Here is a 20,504-nt window from a genome sequence, read left to right as displayed (position 1 = left end):
ACTGCACCCAAGACTTTCACCCACTGTTGCACTTGTGTATATGGTTGAGTGACAATAAAGGGATTTGATTTTGATAATGTGGTTCTCGCTCTCGGTGGGGCATGTAGTATAGCGGAGAATAGCGTGGGCCTCCACACGTGCTATGTCTCCGCGGAAACGTGCTCAACAAGCCACGTAATAAGATGCACGGATTGACTCAGATGCGGAGGCAACTGAGATACATCCTCCGCCACCCGGATTGAGGCGAGCCACCACGCCACCACGAGGACTTAGAGCACATTGGGAACTGGGCATTCCAAATTGGGGAGAAAAGGGGAGAAAAATAAATAAATAAATAAATAAAGACATTAATGTCACAGCTGGAGATAGGATGGATTACTTTTATGCTGACTATCTGTGCTTTTTGGACCTACAAATATCTAATCACCATCCACTCCCATTCTAAGGATCTGCTGAGCCTGGATCTTTTTCTGCTAATCTTCAAAAGTGTTTTGCAGAAGAAAGAGACTCATCTCAGATGGCATGAGGGTGAGTAAATTATCAGAGAATTTTCATTTTTGGGTGAACTATCCCTTTAATAAGCTGAAAACATGTGTGGTCATGTTAATGCATTTAAATGTCTTCCTTTATCGGGGTAAGGTCATAAACAATTTAAGCAAAAACAATGTAGATTTTCGCTCAATACCGTGTTGTTTTGTGTTGCAAGTATTCACCTTTACTGGCATTCTTACTGGCTAATTTAATGTGTGCAAGTGTTGTGCGCATGCCGATTACTGAAAATCTCATGAAGCATAAATACGGTTTTCTTGGGCTGTTGGAATTTTTTGAATAAGCTGATTTTTGGTAGGCATGTAATGTGTGTAAAATCTCAGTGTGTAAGGTCATGTAAATGCCTAAAATAGTATTTTTTTTTTGTTTGTTTTTTTGTAAAGGGTAGAGAAAATAAGATGTTTAAATGAAAACCAATCAGCAAACATAGATTTGTGCATATTACCCCATTTTGCATATCATGAAAACACATTTACCAGTGTTCTGGCAGCTTATCCAATGTGTTCCAAGTTTAGTGTGCATGCCTGTTTACGATTTGACATAAAAAAATAAATAAATAGGGAATAACCCTGTTCTGGCTCTGTGAGTGTTTAGTTATTTGATATTTACTGTATGAAGGATTGCAGCAGAGTAATTGTTTTATACGAATTGATAAAAACAGTTATCCTACTAACTTTGTTTAGGGTTTTCCTCCATCCATCCTACTCACAACTGATAGGACCTTGAAAGTGGCCAAAAATTCCAAAGACTTGCATTGATGTAATGTATTTGTCTGTTTATCTATCTGACCTTTTCTGTTGGACCTGCAGAACCTTCAAGCTTTCAAAACTTTAACTGTTAGACAAAGCTTTGTCAAGTGGGCATTAAAGTTGGTCATGACAAACTTTACTTGTCTAGTTAAATTAATAATTTAAAAGGGCATCTGTATTTACATTTAATCATATTTTATGTGAATTTTATATGCTTATGTATGCAAAAATCAGTGAAGACCAAGTATTTGATGTAACAGTTGATTTATACATTCTTTGTGTTTTGTATTACAGTTTCACACTATTCATTCAATAAACTTATCAATGAAAATGTACTGGTCACAAGAATTATCTGAGTGGAGGTGCTTACTGAGTATAAAGCCAGTACAAACCCATTGATGTTAAATCTTGTGTAACCATGTTTTTCTATATTGTTGGATTTTTGGAATAAGCTGGTTTTTAATAGTTATCAGTGTATTGTTGTGCATGTAAATGTGCTTTGTGGCCCTCCAAGAGTGGATTTGAATTGCCCTGACTGAACACCGTAAATTCCAAACGAAAGGCAACCAAAGAAGTAGATATTTTATTTGTTCAGGATTCACAGTAAATTATTCCCCAAATTATCTCACAGTGCATTGCAAATTAATTTTGACAATATTCTGACAGTATTCTCTCACACCAGGTACTTGAAGATTGTCCGGCCATTGGAGACTCATGCTTTGCAGACAGTTCGTACAGCCCACCACATTTCCGTTGCAACTTGGCTGTCCTTGTTATCCATATCTTCCATCTACTTAATCCTCTTTTTACAAACCTCCATGGATCACGATCAAAGGCCTGTCAAAAAAGCCTGTTGTAGTTGTGAGTCCATGCACAGTCTCCATCTTAGCATGGCCTACAACATCATCCACTGTGTATCCATTGTGGTCTTCATTTTTGTGCTGATGTCTCTTATTTTTCTATATTGGACAAGCTCAGCTCTCTACACAGGTGGTGAAGTCATATGTGACAAAATTGTAATTAGTCCCAAGTTTTACAAAGCTGTTCAAATACTTAATTAAATATTTACTTATTTTCTTTTCCATTGTGCGTTCAATGACAAGCTTCTCACATATTATAGTAGGTACCAATGGTCTACATGGTCTAAGTAACATGGTCTAAGCAATTATAATTAAATAACACGTTAATACATAATGATTGTTTTTAAAAAAATAAAAAAAAGATATACTATATTTGTTGGTGGTCCCTCTGTCTTCACTCACTTTCTTCTTTAGCCACTCTCCAGCATCAGTTCACCAGAGCTCGTGGTATCCACATTGTGTCAGTACAATCACATAATATGCATTTGTCTTGGGCAAACATTTATTGATCTATGTGAAGTTCATAATTTCTGTTCTTAATATGCAGTATTTTTACAGTATTTCCGTACTGTGAAAATCCACACCTGGAGTTATCAGTGATAGTTTTGGTCATAGTTGAGCACGTTTGAAAGTAGAAGCTCCTGTAACAATGCACTTACAGTAAAGGAGATGTGTGTAATTTTGCACCACTAGCGCCACCAAACAGACTTGCAAAATCAAACCATTTTTAATCAACTTTCCTGAATCCCCCCATCCGCCCTTGATTGAACAAATAGATAGTCCCACCCCAATCTCACGACATTGGAGGCACTTTCTTTAGTGCCACTGAGACACAGTGAGAAAATCAAACTATGAATGTCTTTCTTACTGTACAGTTGGTAGTTGCTCAGCTGGCGCATGCAGTCCTGGTAATATATGGCTTTCATGCTGCCTTCTTTCTTGCATGGATAATCGGTACCTGAATTTTTCTTTTAGCCAATCACCTGGGCTGTAAATGCCATGTGACAAATTACTTTGGAAATGTATGTCCTGATAAAGATTATTGGCTAATAGCAGCACAAGAACGCAGTGTGTCCCAAACCCTTTTGATATGTTCACACAGAAGTCAACATTTCGATACCAAATGTTCCAGTGCCCTGACAGTGACCCCATTTCACCAAGTTAGTGACAAGCGGCATCTCCAATCAGATAATCAATGGTGAGCTTGATTCTGATGTTGCATTTTCCTTCTACAATTACTTTTTTAGTCCACTGATAGTTTTTAGGTTTGGGCGTATGGTTAATAAAGTTTGCATTGCTGTTCATATTTCAGTTCCATTTGAAGTTTACATAGTTTTCAGGCGATACCCATACAGAATCTGGTATATCACAATATATGAAAAACACATTTGTACATGTATGTTTTCACTGATATAAAAAGTCACATACTGTGCATGTGTGCAACAATATATATTTCAAAATACAAAAAAATAAATAAAAAATGGTTTTCATACCTATATGTTACATCTATTTATTTGCAATGGGCCTCATTCATGAAACTTTTGTAAATATGAGTAAAATGGACCTACAAGAAAATGTTCCTTCGGATTTGTTAGTAAAACGAGTGTACAGTGCATCCGGAAATTATTAACAGCGCTTTACTTTTTCCACATTTTGTTATGTTACAGCCTTATTCCAAAATGGATTAAATTCATTATTTTCCTCAAAATTCTACAAACAATACCCCATAATGACAACATGAAAGAAGTTTGTTTGAAATCTTTGCAAATTTATAATTAAAAAAAAAATAAATAAAAAAAAAAACACAGGTACATGAGTATTCACAGCCTTTGCTCAATACTTTGTTGAAGCACCTTTGGCACCAATTACAGCCTCAAGTCTTTTTGAGTATGATGCTACAAGCTTGGCACACCTATTTTTGGGCAGTTTCTCCCATTCTTCTTTGCAGGACCTCTCAAGCTCCATCAGGTTGGATGGGGAGGGTCGATGCACAGCCATTTTCAGATCTCTCCAGAGATGTTCAATCGGGTTCAAGTCTGGGCTCTGGCTGGGCCACTCAAGGACATTCACAGAGTTGTCCCGTAGCCACTTCTTTGTTATCTTGGCTGTGTGCTTAGGGTCGTTGTCCTGTTGGAAGATGAACCTTCACCCCAGTCTGAGGTCCAGAGCACTCTGGAGCAGGTTTTCATCAAGGATGTCTCTGTACATTGCTGCATTCATCTTTCTCTCGATCCTGACTTGTCTCCCAGTTCCTGCCACTGAAAAACATCCCCACAGCATGATGCTGCCACCACCATGTTTCACTGTAGGGATGGTATTGGCCAGGTGATGAGCGGTGCCTGGTTTCCTCCAGACATGACGCTTGCCATTCAGGCCAAAGAGTTCAATCTTTGTTTCTCATGGCCTGAGAGTCCTTCAGGTGCCTTTTGGCAAACTCCAGGCGGGCTGTCATGTGCCTTTTACTGAGGAGTGGCTTCCATCTGGCCACTCTACCATAAAGGCCTGATTGGTGGAGTGCTACAGAGATGGTTGTTCTTCTGGAAGGTTCTCCTCTCTCCACAGAGAAATGCTGGAGCTCTGTCAGAGTGACCATCGGGTTCTTGGTCACCTCCCTGACTAAGGCCCTTCTCCTCCGATTGCTCAGTTTGGCCAGGCGGCCAGCTCTAGGAAGAGTCCTGGTGGTTCCAAACTTCTTCCATTTACGGATGATGGAGGACACTGTGCTCATTGGGACCTTCAATGCTGCAGAAATTTTTCTGCACCCTTCCCCAGATCTGTGCCTCGATACAATCCTGTCTCGGAGGTCTACAGACAATTCCTTGGGCTTCATGGCTTGGTTTATGCTCTGACATGCACTGTTAACTGTGGGACCTTATATAGACAGGTGTGTGCCTTTCCAAATCATGTCCAATCAACTGAATTTACCACAGGTGGACTCCAATCAAGTTGTAGAAACATCTCAAGGATGATCAGTGGAAACAGGATGCACCTGAGCTCAATTTTGAGTGTCATGGCAAAGGCTGTGAATACTTATGTACATGTGATTTTTTTTTTTTTTTTTTAATAAATTTGCAAAGATTTCAAACAAACTTCTTTCACGTTGTCATTATGGGGTATTGTTTGTAGAATTTTGAGGAAAATAATGAATTTAATCAATTTTGGAATAAGGCTGTAACATAAAAAAATTGGGAAAAAGTGAAGGGCTGTGAATACTTTCCGGATGCACTGTATGTTGTTGAATTCCAAACATTCGTAAAGAGGGGGTGTGTGCACATTCACAATTATCATAAATTACGCCCATGAAAACGCCATATAAGGAAGGCACCAGACTTGCTAGTAAATGGGAATAGGGATATAGAATAGGAACAGTAATGAAAATGATGTTTTAAAATGAAGTACATTCAAATCACAATTTTTTGATTTAGCAAACATGCTGGGTTGGTCACAAAGTGAGTAACTTACTATCATCACATGTTTTGGCTGCCGCAGGTTTTTTGTAAATCAAACTGTCCAAGAGATCAATAAAAATGCTTTGACAATGAAGCTTTAGTGTGAAAAATGTTCAGTTCATGCCAGCAGGAGGATGTCCACCACCATTAACATTAGCCTAACCCAGCAAACATGCCCATGCCGGCCCACCAAGGGCAAGTGTGGGTTTACTCTGGGACAGTGTGGGCAGGGCAAACCCACACTAATCCCACGTGGGCCCTATGTGGGCTTTCTGTGGGCAAGCCCATGTCAACAACACAGGACAGTTAAAACTTTGTTTTAAGATTATAAATGCTCTATATGGTCTGTTAGATTAAGAATGTGCAGTGTAGGAATCACTTTCAAACAGCATTTTCAAGCATGTATAAGCGCATTATCAGTATCACACAAAGCTATCACCTGACAAATGTCTGTACGCACATGTGCTCAATCATGCTGTGTTTAAGCAGTATTTTACACTTGACAAAATTTTACAGTGCACAATCATGAATTTTGTCATCTGATAATTGTAACATGAGCGGGATCAGTTGTAAGACTGTATGTTTAGTACCAAACACTGTACTGCCCTATCTCTGAAAGTAACAGTGGTGAGCAAACACTGCATATGACAGTGATAATCACCATGAAAATCGGGACAACATAATAGTGGCCAAAGACTTGCACTACATGAATGGAGTATCGAAACAGTCTTGTACTCAGCTCACTGGAAAAGATGATAGGCAGTCAGGTAAGACATTATATAAATATGCAATGGTAAACAACAAAAAATCTTTAGGCATTGTTGGGCCGTAATCGTTTGGGCAAGACAAAACAATACTACTTCCGTTATACAACAGGGCAAACAGTTTTATCAAAACAGGAACCAATGGAATAAATAACAGGACAAACTGTTTTATTACATTAACATTTATGCATTTGGCAGACACTTTTATTGAAAGTGACTTACATTGCATTCAAGGTATACATTTTATCAAGTTGATGCATTCCCTGGGAATCAAACCCATGATTCTGGCATTGCTAGTGCCTCGCTCTACTGATTGAGCTACAGGAACATATGGAATAACAGAACAAACCATTATATTACAACAGGAACAATGAGAGAAATAACTGGGCAAATAGTTTTATTAAACTGGAACAATAAAAGGAAGAACAATAACACTGGGGAACATTTGGAGTACAATGAGTCAAGAGTGGAGGACTGCAGGTTGGAGCCTGAGTTCCAGCTTCACGCACATGGTTTCTACAAGAGTGGGCAACAAAACACCTCATTAAGAATAAATGTCATTGATCTCCCATGGTGAAATAAAAACAAAAATCAATTCAATATTGCTGAAAACTCCAAGATTACTTAAAACAGTGGTAGTCAGGGATGGAGTTAGGGATGTCAGTGATGGAGTGTGTCCATTTTAAATTAAGAGAGCCTTGGTGAACAACTGCAGCACCATCCAAGGGAAATAAAGAATTAGCAGCATATTGGAAACATTAAAATGCTGATTTCACTTCGCTGCTATTTAGATATTAAATGCTTACCTCAACCATTTCCACATCAAAAACACCGGATGCTGCAACATCCGCGGACCGCAGAGAACAGACCTATCTTGCTGAGCTGAAGCACCTCTCCAATTTGCCACTAGAAAAGATCGGGAAAGAGGTAAGACATTTTAATGTTCTAGATTGTAAACAATGAATCTAGTAAAGTTTGTAAAAGCCGTGAAGTTTTTTTAATACTTAATTTGTATTTTCATTTGATTTTATACTTGATTTACCTATGTTTTTATGAATGTAAATTTATATTACTATTCTAGTCAACACATTTATATATATATATATATATATATATATATATATATATATATACACACACACACACACACACACACACACACACACACATACATACAGTAAGTCAACACTGCTGCAGAGGTTTCTAATACAGCTGCCGAGGGAGTGATTGTAAATTTAACATCTTTCTCTCTTCTGACTGATGTAATCCATCTCTCTGTATTTTTTTCCTCTTTTGGAAAGTCATGTTAACTCAATAATGGATTTGTTTTTTTGCTTTTGGAGACCACAGACCATGTCTGGGTTTGGAACGCAGAAGTATAGTAAAGTATTCCATAGAGGTACATGGAAGATTACCTCTACAGCAAATATTAATTTTGCACTGCAATTTTCTCCAAAAGCTAAGCAATTGGTTTTTTTTTTTATTATATGGCAATTTATTTATTTTTCTGTTTTTATTTCTTACTATGGATGTCCATACAATACAATAAAATAATAGTGATTAATCAACTGATTTCAGAATAAAACATAAATAATAATCTTAACATATAAAAAGATGGATCAAGGCAGTCAGAATAGATAAAGATGTCAAATTTACAGTCACTCCCTCAGCAACAGCAATGTTTTTTTGTAATTTAATACCAGGGTAATATAAGTACAATTATTAATGTACATTTTCTTTAACAATAAAAATATAAAACTTTGCCAGATTTATGTTAATTGCGGAAATGCGTCACAGTCTGTGAGAAAGGTCCATTACAAAATATACAGAACCGGCCATGAGCCAAACTGTCACTCAATGAGCTATTGAATCTATTGTGCTTTACTGATAATAATTTGTTAGTTTTTAGTTATACTTTTTCAATATTTAGTGTGTAGTTTGCTTTAGTATTTGAGTAATTAACGTTAATGTGTTAGTATTAGTAATGGTATTTGTATATTAGTTTTGTATATTAGGAAAATATAAACTGACCATCGGTCATTGACCATTACCTGTGGAAAAGTTCAAGGTACGTATATATGTCTAATGTTTGTTTATACAAGTCATACTATAAACTCTAAATGTTTGATGAAATTAAACTGACCTTCACTTGGTTTCATCTTAAGAGGTCCTGTTTGTAACCGTCTTAATGCGAAAAGTGTTGCGAGAGTCGCATGTGACATTTATACACTGTTTATCATGTTTAATTGGGAGAAAATCAACACCTACACCCACCAGTCGCAGTAGAAGGGTTACGTAACTAAACATCATCCATCTAATAATACAATAAACACTAAACCGTAATAATAAAATAAATGCTTACCTCTCAACCATTTTCACATCAAAAACACCAGATGCTACATCATGTGTCGACATACGCAGAAGTGAACAGATCAAACGTACATCATCTTCTTTTTTTCCCTAATAACTACTTGGTTTATCTCTCCATATGTGCCTTTATCTAGGCAATTGCCATTTTATTTACATAAACTATAATCAATCTATATCATATTTAAAGGTGCAATATGTAACAATTTTCATGTAATATTCGCCTTTTATTTTGCCAATGTTGTAACGCAATTTAAAAAATGAGCCATTCCCAGACTTCCTAGGTTGCCTATTAAAGCCTGTAGACTGATTTTCACGTGAAGGGAGCGGGTCGGTTTTGCCAGGAAAATCCAAAGGATGTGATGTTTATGCGTGCTCTCGAGAGCCTTGCCTCAGTGCTTCTCTTCCGCTATTCAGCAGTGACAACTGTCTGCAACACTAGGTAACGTTATCTTAGAGATGGAATCCAGGAAACATCAGGCTCCCAGCACAACACCGACTCCTACACAAACTAAGAGTAAGCCAAAAAAAAAACAAAAAAAAAACAAAACATTTATCTACTGAATCCCGTCTGGCTAAGGGGGAACGTGATCGTGGTCGAGCAAAAACTAGAGTGAACATCGGCAGGGCATTTGATTCCCGGTGGGACCTTCGTTCGGTTTTGGGGATCAAAACCGACCCTGAATTGGCATTCTTCTTATTGGACAGGTAAGCTTACATAACTGCAAAGCATGTGAAATATAGTGCCATAAGGATTGATCTGTGTCATTTTAGCTAACTTGATCTTGCCTGCACAGTAACTGTCATAAAAAATGTTAATCTGTAATTATTCAGCAAGGTAAACTACAATAACACATGAAATGAATGCTAGACAATGTTCAAGATAATGCAAAAAGACTCCATTCATTAGTGTAACGTAACTTGGTTATATAGAAAATATATAAATTCTATTATTATAATACAATAGCGCATCAATATATCAAAATGACAGTTGTGATGGAATCACATCAATACTGAATTGTGTCAACATATTTATAATGTAAAGTCTATTTTATAAACAGCTACTGTCATCATCCACCAAATTTAGCTAACAGCTATTGATAAAGCTTGCTAGCTAGCTAACGCCGATATAGGCTATCGTATAAATGCAGTCAATGTATCATGCAAAGAAAAGTGATTACTTCAAACTACAGTCTCACATAGTCAGACCTATATCCACACTTTGTTTTAGCCCTGTTCCAGCACTGGAGAGTCAAATATAATATACAGTCTCAAAGTTTGTAGTAAAACAATCATAACTGTGTCATTTGTCAGCATGATGCCGGTGAATCACGTTCAGTCTCTTTGTACGTTACGTCATTGTTTTGGCCGATGCTCGCATCCCTATGGAGTGTGTGCACGAGCGTGAATACGAGCAACAGGTAGCTGGCTGCAGTTCACTTAACGGCCACAGGTGTCATTAATAACAAGGCTTTCTGAATCTTACATACTGCGCCTTTAATGAATTTACGTTCACAATCTATTTTACATCAACTACTGTCCCTGTATGAGGTTTAAGAAATTTACACTAGATGGACACCCCCTTCACTTTCAAACCAACAAATTTGGATTTTGTTGAGGAAGCCATAAAAGAACTCCTCAACAATGGTTTGTAGGGAAAACAAATACAAATTTGATGTGTTGTCTGTGGCGCACCTTCAAGAGCAATAGTAAAAAGATAAAGAGGTACTCAGAAGGGTTTCTGGTGCAAGTGACTTAACCAGAGGTGGATAACCTCACTCTACGTACCGATGACACATGCCGTGCTGAAATGGCAAGACAGCAGGAATATGAGACCATTTCAATGGGGGCATTTCTGAGGCTCCCATTGGACATGATTAACCAATTTCCAACAGACTACATGCACCAAGCCTGCCTGGGGGTTACAAAAAAATGATCACAAATGTTGATAAGAGGAGACCGGAATGTGAAAATATCTGCTGGACAAATCAATGACTCACTCATAAAGATGTGTTTCCTTCCTGAATGAATCAGCATTTGAATGAATCGGTTCAATTAATGATTCAATGACCAACTCATTGCCGCCACCTACTGGCGGTTTTAGTTTCATATTTAAAAGTATCATTTCATTTTTTCAATCATTTCATATTTCTGTTCATCTCAAAACATAATTTATGCAATTGTAATTGCAGTGTAAATGCATTTTTGCCACCTCTGAATCTGTGTAAATCCATATGCCACTTAGTTCAGTGCAAAGATGACTTTTGTTGATACTGATTTCATTTGATTGGTAACAGCCTACAGTGATTAAATTTAAGAATTTGACATAAAAGATGACATACATTTTAGGGGAAAAATGCCCTTATGAAGATAAAAAAAATAATGCCCCAAGAAATCAATTTAAGGGGTTAAATACTGCGCCTTTAATTTAATTTCTATTTAATTTCTGACACTGCTCTTCACTGTAAGTGTCCAATAAAGGCAAAAAAAAAAAAAAAAAAAAAAAAAAAACTTTTTTTAAAGAAAGGTGGCTGTAGGATCTATATGATACCATAATTTTTTGTCTAATTAATGAGATTTATTTATTTAAATCCATTTTGCACAATGAAGTTTTATTTCTAACAGAATATGTGGCTAAAGACATCTTTTATGAGCCTAGTGAGGCTGAATAAATTAATTCAAAATATTTCACATACAATAAAAGAACATCACCGCTATGTATTGTGAAGTGACACAAAACTTTTGGCCATTTGAGGGAAACCGTTAATAAACACCCTTTGTCAGATGCCCCTGAATTTAGATACAGCTTTAGTGTATTGAATACAAAAGGCTCCTTTATGTATTTATAAAATCAGTATATCACAGTAATATCAAACTAGTGGTATCAAACTGATCATAGATCATATTTACCCAATTTTTTTAATTTTCCACCACATAAAGATGCAAGTATGATCAGGTGTCGCAGGTCTTAGTATCTGTTCTATCTATAGTGTAATTGTATGGATATGCATAATTTTTCTATTACACAGCTTTAGTTACAAGTAACTGTTTTATAATATTATTATATCTGTCTTTTTTCAGATCATTTTCTTGGTGTGTTCTGTTGTCTTCCACTGGCTGAAGAGTAAGTATTACTCAATATTACTCTGTAAGAGGATGTTTTGCATCACTTATAAAATATGGATAATGAAAGATAGCAGCACAATAGCTCAGATTTTAAGCACCTGAAAAATAGGTTTCATATTTTAAGTATTTCTCTATAGCATAAAATATTTGGGACTAGGTCAGTCAGAGTTAAAACACCCTGAGTGTATGCCTTAAACGCGCAACCTACAAGGCTTAAATTAATTAATTCTACATTATTTTGTTTTTAAAACATGTACACTTCACTCAGCTAAATCTTGACTAACCTCCCCTATTTCTGACTTAACAAACAATCTACTCACATAAATCCAGATCATTTGACTCATCTATCCACACAAGATGCTATTTATCACAAGTTAGTATTCATCAGAAGTTATTCTACTTTAAATGTTTGTCTTTTTAATGTAAAATATTAAATAATCATTCTAATTAACAGTATCTTATCTTTTCTTCATTACATAAGATGAACTCACCTTTTTTCCATGTTGTAGATTTCTTGGGACAGGGAGCGGTGGAAGTGGTAAGCAGTATGTGGATGGCTGGAGAGGATGCCTGCTATTGGCCTCCGTATAAATTCTCCAATTATATAAAGCATGCTCAGCTGCAGCATGAGAAACCAGGAGCTGATTGGGAAAAATACAAAGTGCACTCACTCTGCAAAACACATAAGTCATTTAGATAATGTTGCTGTTACATTTGAGTGGCACTCACTGCAGCAGTACCCTTTTGAAATAGTGCCAGTGCTATCTCTTGCAAGCTCAATTTGTACCCCTACCATAACTTAAATTAGGTATGGGCATGCTCTCACCTGATTGGGCAATAGGTGCGTGAAGTTGTGTCAGGGAACTGAGGTGGAGCACTGTGGGATTAACCTGTAGCTCGATAGAGGGCAGAGCCTATATAAAACAGAGTCCCTGTTTTTGTTTAATTCACAACAGAGGCCCCTGATCATCTGAAGCGTACACATTGTCAGATTGTGAGTGGTATTTGTGCCAAACTACAGAGCAATTGTTAGGGTAGACTGTCAAGGGGTCCACAGACAGCTATTTACTATAGTTCATCAATGATATGATATGTGTTGATCTAAGAGTGCCTGAAGAATATTTCATTTGTAAAAATGTGATAGCAAAAGTTCAGCTCATCATAGTTGTGCCAATCAAAACAACCCTGAAACCGTGCATATTTTTCTTCTTCTATAGCGGATTATGACAAAGCCAGGCAGAAAGCGAAAAATGCTGAGACTTCTTGTCTCCTTTCTGAAAGAGACAGCATACTGGGGAAGTATCATCGAAAAAGGCAGTGAGTTTCTTTGTTATAGCATTGATTATTTAAAACTATAATGGTAGAAGTAAATGTTAAACAAATGTAGTAGTTGAGTAAAAAGCATAATATTTCTCTCTGAAATGTAGTGAAGTAGAGGTAGCGTAAAATGAAAATACTCAAGTAAAGTACCTCATTCTCATTCTGTCTAAAACTAATTAACATTGTGTTTACATACTCTTTTACAATCACTAACATACATAATTAAGATATTTCATTATTGTGAAATTTTGTTTGTAACATTTTATTTATTTTTATTTACACCAGACCAAACTCACGGTACCCAGAGTTCCAGTCTTCTGAAGAAGAAGACATTATCATCCCTTGGAAGTGCTCGGCACTGATCCCACCATCTCCATCATCTCCATCTCCACCATCTCCACAAGTCCCACCATCTCCACCAGTCCCACCATGTCCACCAGCCTCTTCTACACTCGACTCATCAAGAGGGCAGACAATTACTCATAAGCATTGGTTTTAAGCTTTCTTGTATCACTGTAAAAAATAGTATATTGTTGCATTAGTTACACAAGTTAAATAAATTACATTGCACAAATGAAACAAAAATACAATGCACAATGAACAATAATTAATTAGAACTCAAATTTTTGTTATATTTTTCCAAAAGATTATATTCTCTCTCTCTCTCTCTCTCTCTCTGTCTGTCTGCCTGTTTGTCTCTCTCTCTCTCTCTCTCTCTCTCTCTCTCTCTCTCCTTTTCTTGGCACCTGCAAGTCTCTGATATTAATTTACTGGATTGACTGTTTACATACATAAAATACTCCCAATAGTAGTTTTGATACATGGACATAGGCACAGTTTATAAAGCCTACAAACAACTTCTCAAATTACAATAGTAAATGCTATGCTTGCTGTTTTACGACTTTGATTGTACAGTGGGATTTTATATATAACATGTTATAACTTACTGTGTCAACAGCAACAGAACGGCACATAATAAGTCAGCTTGAACATTTAAAAGAAGAGGTGGCTGTGATCAAGCAGCTGTTATTGTCTTTGACAAATCGCACCTCTCCAGCTGCAGTCCTACCAGAGGGCATCCGTTTGCCACTGAGCAACATGCAGGACCTCGGAATGGTCGAAAATAGGCTTAAGGAGGAGGCCTGCTACAGTGAAATGGTACATTTGGTTTCTTCAAATACCATATTCTATAATCACAAGTTTATTACATTTTCCATTACAGTTTGTTTCTGTCTTATGAATACACTAATATATTATTACCTCAATTTAGGCAAAGTACTGTATCTGGCAACAGTTGGGGTCCCAACCCATCCGCCAACACAAGACGCATCCTTGTACGCATGCTAACCACCCCACTTGCTCAACAATTGGCTGCCGTGGCTCTGGCCAGAAGTTGGCCTTTGGGGATATGCTGGTTGTAACGATGGCTGGCAAGGCAATGACAGGCAGATGAAGACGATGATGAAGTGAAGAACCCAGGTGCAATTTATTTACATGAAGAGTGATATCCAGAAACCGTGAACAGAAAGACTTGACTTGACTTCCAAACAAAGTTACATAAACACAAACAATACCTGACCATGGACAATGGCAAACATGAGTCTTAAATACATGGACAAGGGTAACAAGACAAACAAGTTAACCAATGAAAAGACAGAACTGTAACAAGATAACTAGACAATAAACCAATGAAAACAAAACACATGAACATGGAGGGAAACATGAAATCACATGACCAGGGGACCACATGACATGAAACAGGAACTAGATTTTCAAAATAAAAGACATGAAAAACATGAACCAACAGAATAAACATGACATATCCCCCCCCACTAGGGGTGGCTCCCGACGCCCAAACATATGAAAAAAACACATTAAATATGGCATAATCCCAAAGTTCTGTAGGGAGCTGGGGGGGGGGGTGTCTTGAGGCGTGGCTTGACAAGACAGGGCGTCGAGCATGGGATCAGGGCAACGTCTGTGGAAGGTGGAGCCATGAGATACTTGTAGGGCAGAACCATGGAAGGCGAAGCCGTGAGAGACTTGAAGGGTGTCACCAGGGAACTTGGTACCCAGAGAGTAGCCGAAGACTCGAAGGGCCAGGGTGGAGCCGGAGGCAGGGAGGACCAAGGCAGCACCGGATGCTCGGAGGAGCAAGGCGGAGCTGGGGGATGGAGGTCCCCGGTGGAGCTGAAGGATCGGAGAGATGAGGCGTAGGATCGGAGAGCCAAGGCGGAGTCAGGTGACCTACAGACCAAGGAGGAGCTGGAGGGATGAGGGACCACGGTAAAGCCAACAGGCTGAAGGACCGCAGTGGAGCCGAGGGAACGTAGAGCCGAGGTGATGTCGAGGGATCAACAGGCCAAGGCGGAGTCCAGGGCTCGGAGGGTCTAGGCAGGGTCGGAGGGTCGAAAGTTCCCCTTGCCTTATCTGGAGAACTAAGGGTGGGCACAAGGGCGGGAACCAATTCCAGCTCAAATAGCCCAGTGAAAGATGGCCCTGGAATGAACGAGGTCTGCACCGCTGGTTCGTTGGCCAGAGATGAGCCTGAGACCTTGCATGGAGCAGACTGAAACTTGGCTGTTATGTGGCATGAAGCACATTGAGGCGTGGCTGTGACATGGCATGGATCAGGCTCAGGCATGGCTGTGACATGGCATGAAGCAGGCTGAGGCATTGCTGTGACATAGCATTGGGGCAGAATCAAAAGTTAGAATTTAATTGTAAAGGCCAAATTACAGAATATTTCTGGCTGTGGCTCAACAAGGCTAGACCTTTTTTACAGCTGACATTTGTTTAGTTTTGACCAAAACTACTACGGTACTCCTAGGAACTAAAAGTTAGCCTAGCCTACATGTTATAACCAGAGGTTGCATTAACGGAAAAGTGTCCGTCATTTAACAAATTTTAAAAACACTGACAGATAATTCAAAATGCTTTCCATCATTTTGACAGAAAATAAAAATAGTCCCTGATTTCAGTTTTGAAATCTTTGTTAACCTGCACGTTATGTTTTGCCAAGTGCTAAACAAAAAATAAGACTGGAAAGTGATATCTAAATTATGGCCTAATAATAATGAAGAACGAAGCATGAATAACATACCATATTTTGCTTGTCAGGACATTGTTCTGCGTGCACCGCCAGTGAAAGGGAGACGCATGTGAGACCTGATGTGAAATGAAATCATCTGCTCCAGATAAACGCTTTTTTTAAAATTCTGTTAATAATTATTAAGTAATGTTAAAATCACAGAAATTTGGGCGTAGCCTTCATAGAAAAAAATGTAACGCAAAACGTAAATGTGTAAATAAAATGTTGAGAAGTTTCATGGGAATCAATATTAACGGACTAGTTGACTATTATTTCAAATGCCGACTAGCACGCACCAGTCGACTAATTTGAGTTCCTCAAAAGATTCTTGGTGCCCTTGGGAACTTGGGAAATGCCCTAAAAAATTTTTTTTACCTTTACTTTTCAATTATTGTTTTCTTTCTCACTTAGATGCTGTGACAAAAAGTAACCGGGCCACAGCATCCGAAGTGGAAGCTGCAATTAAAATGTGGCTCCGCAATGCTAGAGACAGGGATGGGGGAAGGAGCAGAAGGACCAGGTGATAAATGGCAGAGATCCACTGGTGCCCCTGAAGGGATTGATTTATACTTAATGTTTTCTAATGTGGTTCTAAGTGGTTATTGTTCTGTTTTATAAAATGCATTTTACTTAGTATTTAATCCATGATCAGTTTTGTACTCAATTTTAAATATCAAATCAAATCAAATCAAATCACTTTTATTGTCACACAACCATATACACAAGTCGGTTGAAAGTAAGTTGCCAGTGTGATGTTAAGAGAGAATATAATATAATAATAATATAATTTATGACTGGTGTGAGATATAGAGTAAGAGTAATAAAGTGCAGTGCTGACGTATTTTGATCGTGGGAGATCAAGAGTTCAAATGTCTGATTGCTTGGGGGAAAAGCTATCATGAAGTCAGCTGGTGCGGGTCCTGATGCTGCGATACTGCCTGCCTGATGGTAGCAGTGAGAACAGCCCATGGCCCGGGTGGCTGGAGTCTCTGATGATCCTCCGAGCTTTTTTCACACCCCGCCTGGTATATATGTCCTGGAGGGAGGGAAGCTCACCTCCGATGATGTGTCTGGCAGTTCGCACCACCCTTTGCAGTGCTTTGCGGTTGTGGGCAGTGCTATTGCCGTACCAGGCGGAGATGCAGCCAGTCAGGATGCTCTCTACAGTGCAGGTGTAGAACCATGTGAGGATGTGGTGGTTCATTCCAAACTTCCTCAGCCGTCTCAGGAAGAAGAGGCGCTGATGAGCCTTCTTCACAACGGCTTCAGTGTGGATGGACCATGTGAGTTCCTCAGTGATGTGGACACCCAGGAACTTGAAGCTGCTGACTCTTTCCACTGGTGCTCCACTGATGGTGATGGGACTGTGTTCTCTGTCTTTTCTTCTAAAGTCCACCACAAGCTCCTTTGTCTTACTGACATTGAGGGAGAGGTTGTACTCCTGACACCAGTGTGTCAGAGTGTGCACCTCCTCTCTGTAGGCTGTTTCATCATTGTCAGTGATCAGACCTACCACCGTCATATCATCAGCAAACTTAATGATGGCATTGGAGCTGTGTGTTGCCACACAGTCATGTGTGTACAGGGAATACAGGAGTGGGCTGAGAACACAGCCCTGCGGGGCTCCAGTGTTGAGGGTCAGTGATGAGGAGATGTTGCTGCCCATTCTAACCACCTGGTGTCTGCTTGACAGGAAGTCCAGGATCCAGCTGCACAGCGAGCTGTTTAAGCCCAGAGCCCAGAGTTTCTCATCAAGCTTGGAGGGCACTATGGTGTTGAATGCTGAGCTGTAGTCTACAAACAACATTCTCACATAAGTGTTCTTTTTTCCAGGTGGGAGAGAGCAGTGTGTATTGTAGATGCAATGGCATCATCAGTGGAAGCGGTTGTTGCGGTAAGCAAACTGAAATGGGTCTAGTGATGGAGGCAGCGCAGAGCAGATGTAACCTCTGATTAGTCTCTCAAAGCATTTGCTGATGATGGGGGTCAGAGCAACAGGATGCCAGTCATTTAAGCAAGTGATTTTGGATTGCTTTGGAACAGGCACAATGGTGGACTTTTTAAAGCATGTGGGGACTACAGACAAAGAGAGAGAAAGGTTGAAAATGTCCGTAAAAACACCAGCCAGTTGGTTCGCACACGCTCTGATGACGCGGCCCGGAATGCCGTCTGGACCCGCGGCTTTGCAGATATTCACCCGTCGGAAGGATAGGGTTACATCTGCTACAGAGACGGAGAGTGAACTAACCTCTGTTGCTTCGGCCGCTAAAGCTCTCTCCACGAGGGCGGTGTTATTTCCCTCAAAATGAGCATAAAAAGTATTTAGCTCATCCAGGAGAGAGGCAGCGGTGTTCACGGCGGAGTTTTTATTCCCTTTAAAGTTTGTGATGATATTAATTCCCTGCCACATGCTTCTAGAGTTGGTGGTGTTGAACTGTCCTTCAATTTTGTTCCTGTACTGGCTTGTTTATGCTCCTCCGTGTACCCGGAATTAAAGTGCCGTGCGAACATCGCTATTAATCCAAGGTTTCTGGTTCGGGTAGATCCGAATTGTTCTGGTCGGAACGACATCCTCTACGCACTTTCTGATGAAACACGTTACGCTATCAGCATAAAGCTCGATGTCGTCATCAGAGGCAGACCGGAACATCTCCCAGTCCGCGTGATCAAAACAGTCTTGTAGCGTAGAGTTTGATTGGTCCGACCAGCACCGGATCGTTCTGAGGGTGGGTGCTTCCTGTTTCAGTTTTTGCCTGTAAGCGGGCAGAATGGAAGAGGGGTGCTGATTTGCCAAATGGTGGGCAGGGGAGGGATTTGTAGCCGTCCCGGAAGGGAGAGTTGCAATGGTCCAAAACCCGGTATAAAACAAATGTGTTGGTGGTATTTTGGTTCGACTGATTTGAAACTGGCTTTATTAAAGTCCCCAGTCACAATGAACATGGCCTCAGGGTGCGCGGTTTCCTGCTTGCTTATAATTCCATACAGTTCTTGAGTGCCCAGTGTGTCGGCTTGTGGCGGGATGTACACAGCAGTGATAATGACTGCTGTGAATTCCCTCGGTAGCCAGAATGGTCGACACAGAAGCATGAGAAATTCCAGATCAGGAGAGCAGAAAGACTTGATAGAATGTATGTTCCTCTGATCACACCAGGATTTGTTGATCATAAAACATACACCACCACCTCTGCTTTTACCTGAGAGGTCTTTCGCTCTGTCCGCTCAGTGCAGTCATTCAAGTTTCCGTAAGGCAGATAATGCAGCAGTCCCTCGTCTCTCATTGGAAAGAGATCCGCGCTCTCAGCTCCCAGAGCTTGTTGTCCAGAGACTGAACATTTGCCAGTTGTAGGGCTTTACTGGTTGTTTAGATCAGTGTTACTATCAGAAATAATTAATAATTATTTCTGTAGTTATTAATTAATATTTAAATTAATTAATTGGATCTAACTCATTAAAGCCTCACACGGGGCACCAATTATTATGTAGGGCTTTACTGGTTGTTTAGATCAGTGTTACTATCAGAAATAATTAATAATTATTCCTGTAGTTATTAATTAATATTTAAATTAATCAATTGAATCTAACTCATTAAAACCTCATATGGGGCTCCAGTAAATGTAGTGTGCTACATTTAGGAGCAAGTTTGGTTATTAGCAATAATTCATAATTATCAATAATTATTAATTATTAAAATCAATAGAACATTGATGAGAATCAATGTTAGCTTTTTTAAATCCTTTAAATCAACAATTATCAAAGATAATCGTTAATTGTTAACATCAATGAAACATTAATTAAAATTAACACTAGCTTATTGATCATTCAAATTCAATCATCAAAGATAATTATCAATTATCAAAAATCAATAGAATATTAATAAGGATTAACATTGACGGGGCACCACCCTGAAATCAGGGACTAATAACCAAATAGTAAAACAGTCTCAAAATTAGATTGTTTTCTTAGGAAAATCGATATCCGAAGAATATCGATGTTCGAGAAAAAACAATGAATGAAGGTTTGAATCCGAGCACTGACATCCCGTCGGACTTTACTTCCTTGTGCCACGAGGTTGCACCTGAGAGCAGCGTTGATCTGCGTCCACACACTGCAAGCAAAGTCGCTGGAAGCAAATTCTGGAAGCATTTCAGAGGTATTTCAACTCCTGATGATGTCATGTTTGAGGGACGTTCTGTTGTGTGCCTCATCCAATAGGAGTAGAGAGTTCGATC

At 39.1% G+C, this 20,504-nt stretch overlaps 1 pseudogene; it reads left to right on the top strand.

Annotated features, from left to right (window-relative positions):
- LOC127421804 (proteinase-activated receptor 3-like) overlaps nt 1-13,670 on the top strand; it is a 44,977-nt pseudogene extending 31,307 nt beyond the window's left edge.
- The last annotated feature ends 6,834 nt before the right edge of the window (nt 13,671-20,504 follow it).

This window comes from Myxocyprinus asiaticus, chromosome 31, assembly GCF_019703515.2.
Source record: "Myxocyprinus asiaticus isolate MX2 ecotype Aquarium Trade chromosome 31, UBuf_Myxa_2, whole genome shotgun sequence".
Classification (NCBI taxonomy): domain Eukaryota; kingdom Metazoa; phylum Chordata; class Actinopteri; order Cypriniformes; family Catostomidae; genus Myxocyprinus; species Myxocyprinus asiaticus.
This window is presented reverse-complemented; position numbering and strand designations above follow the sequence as displayed.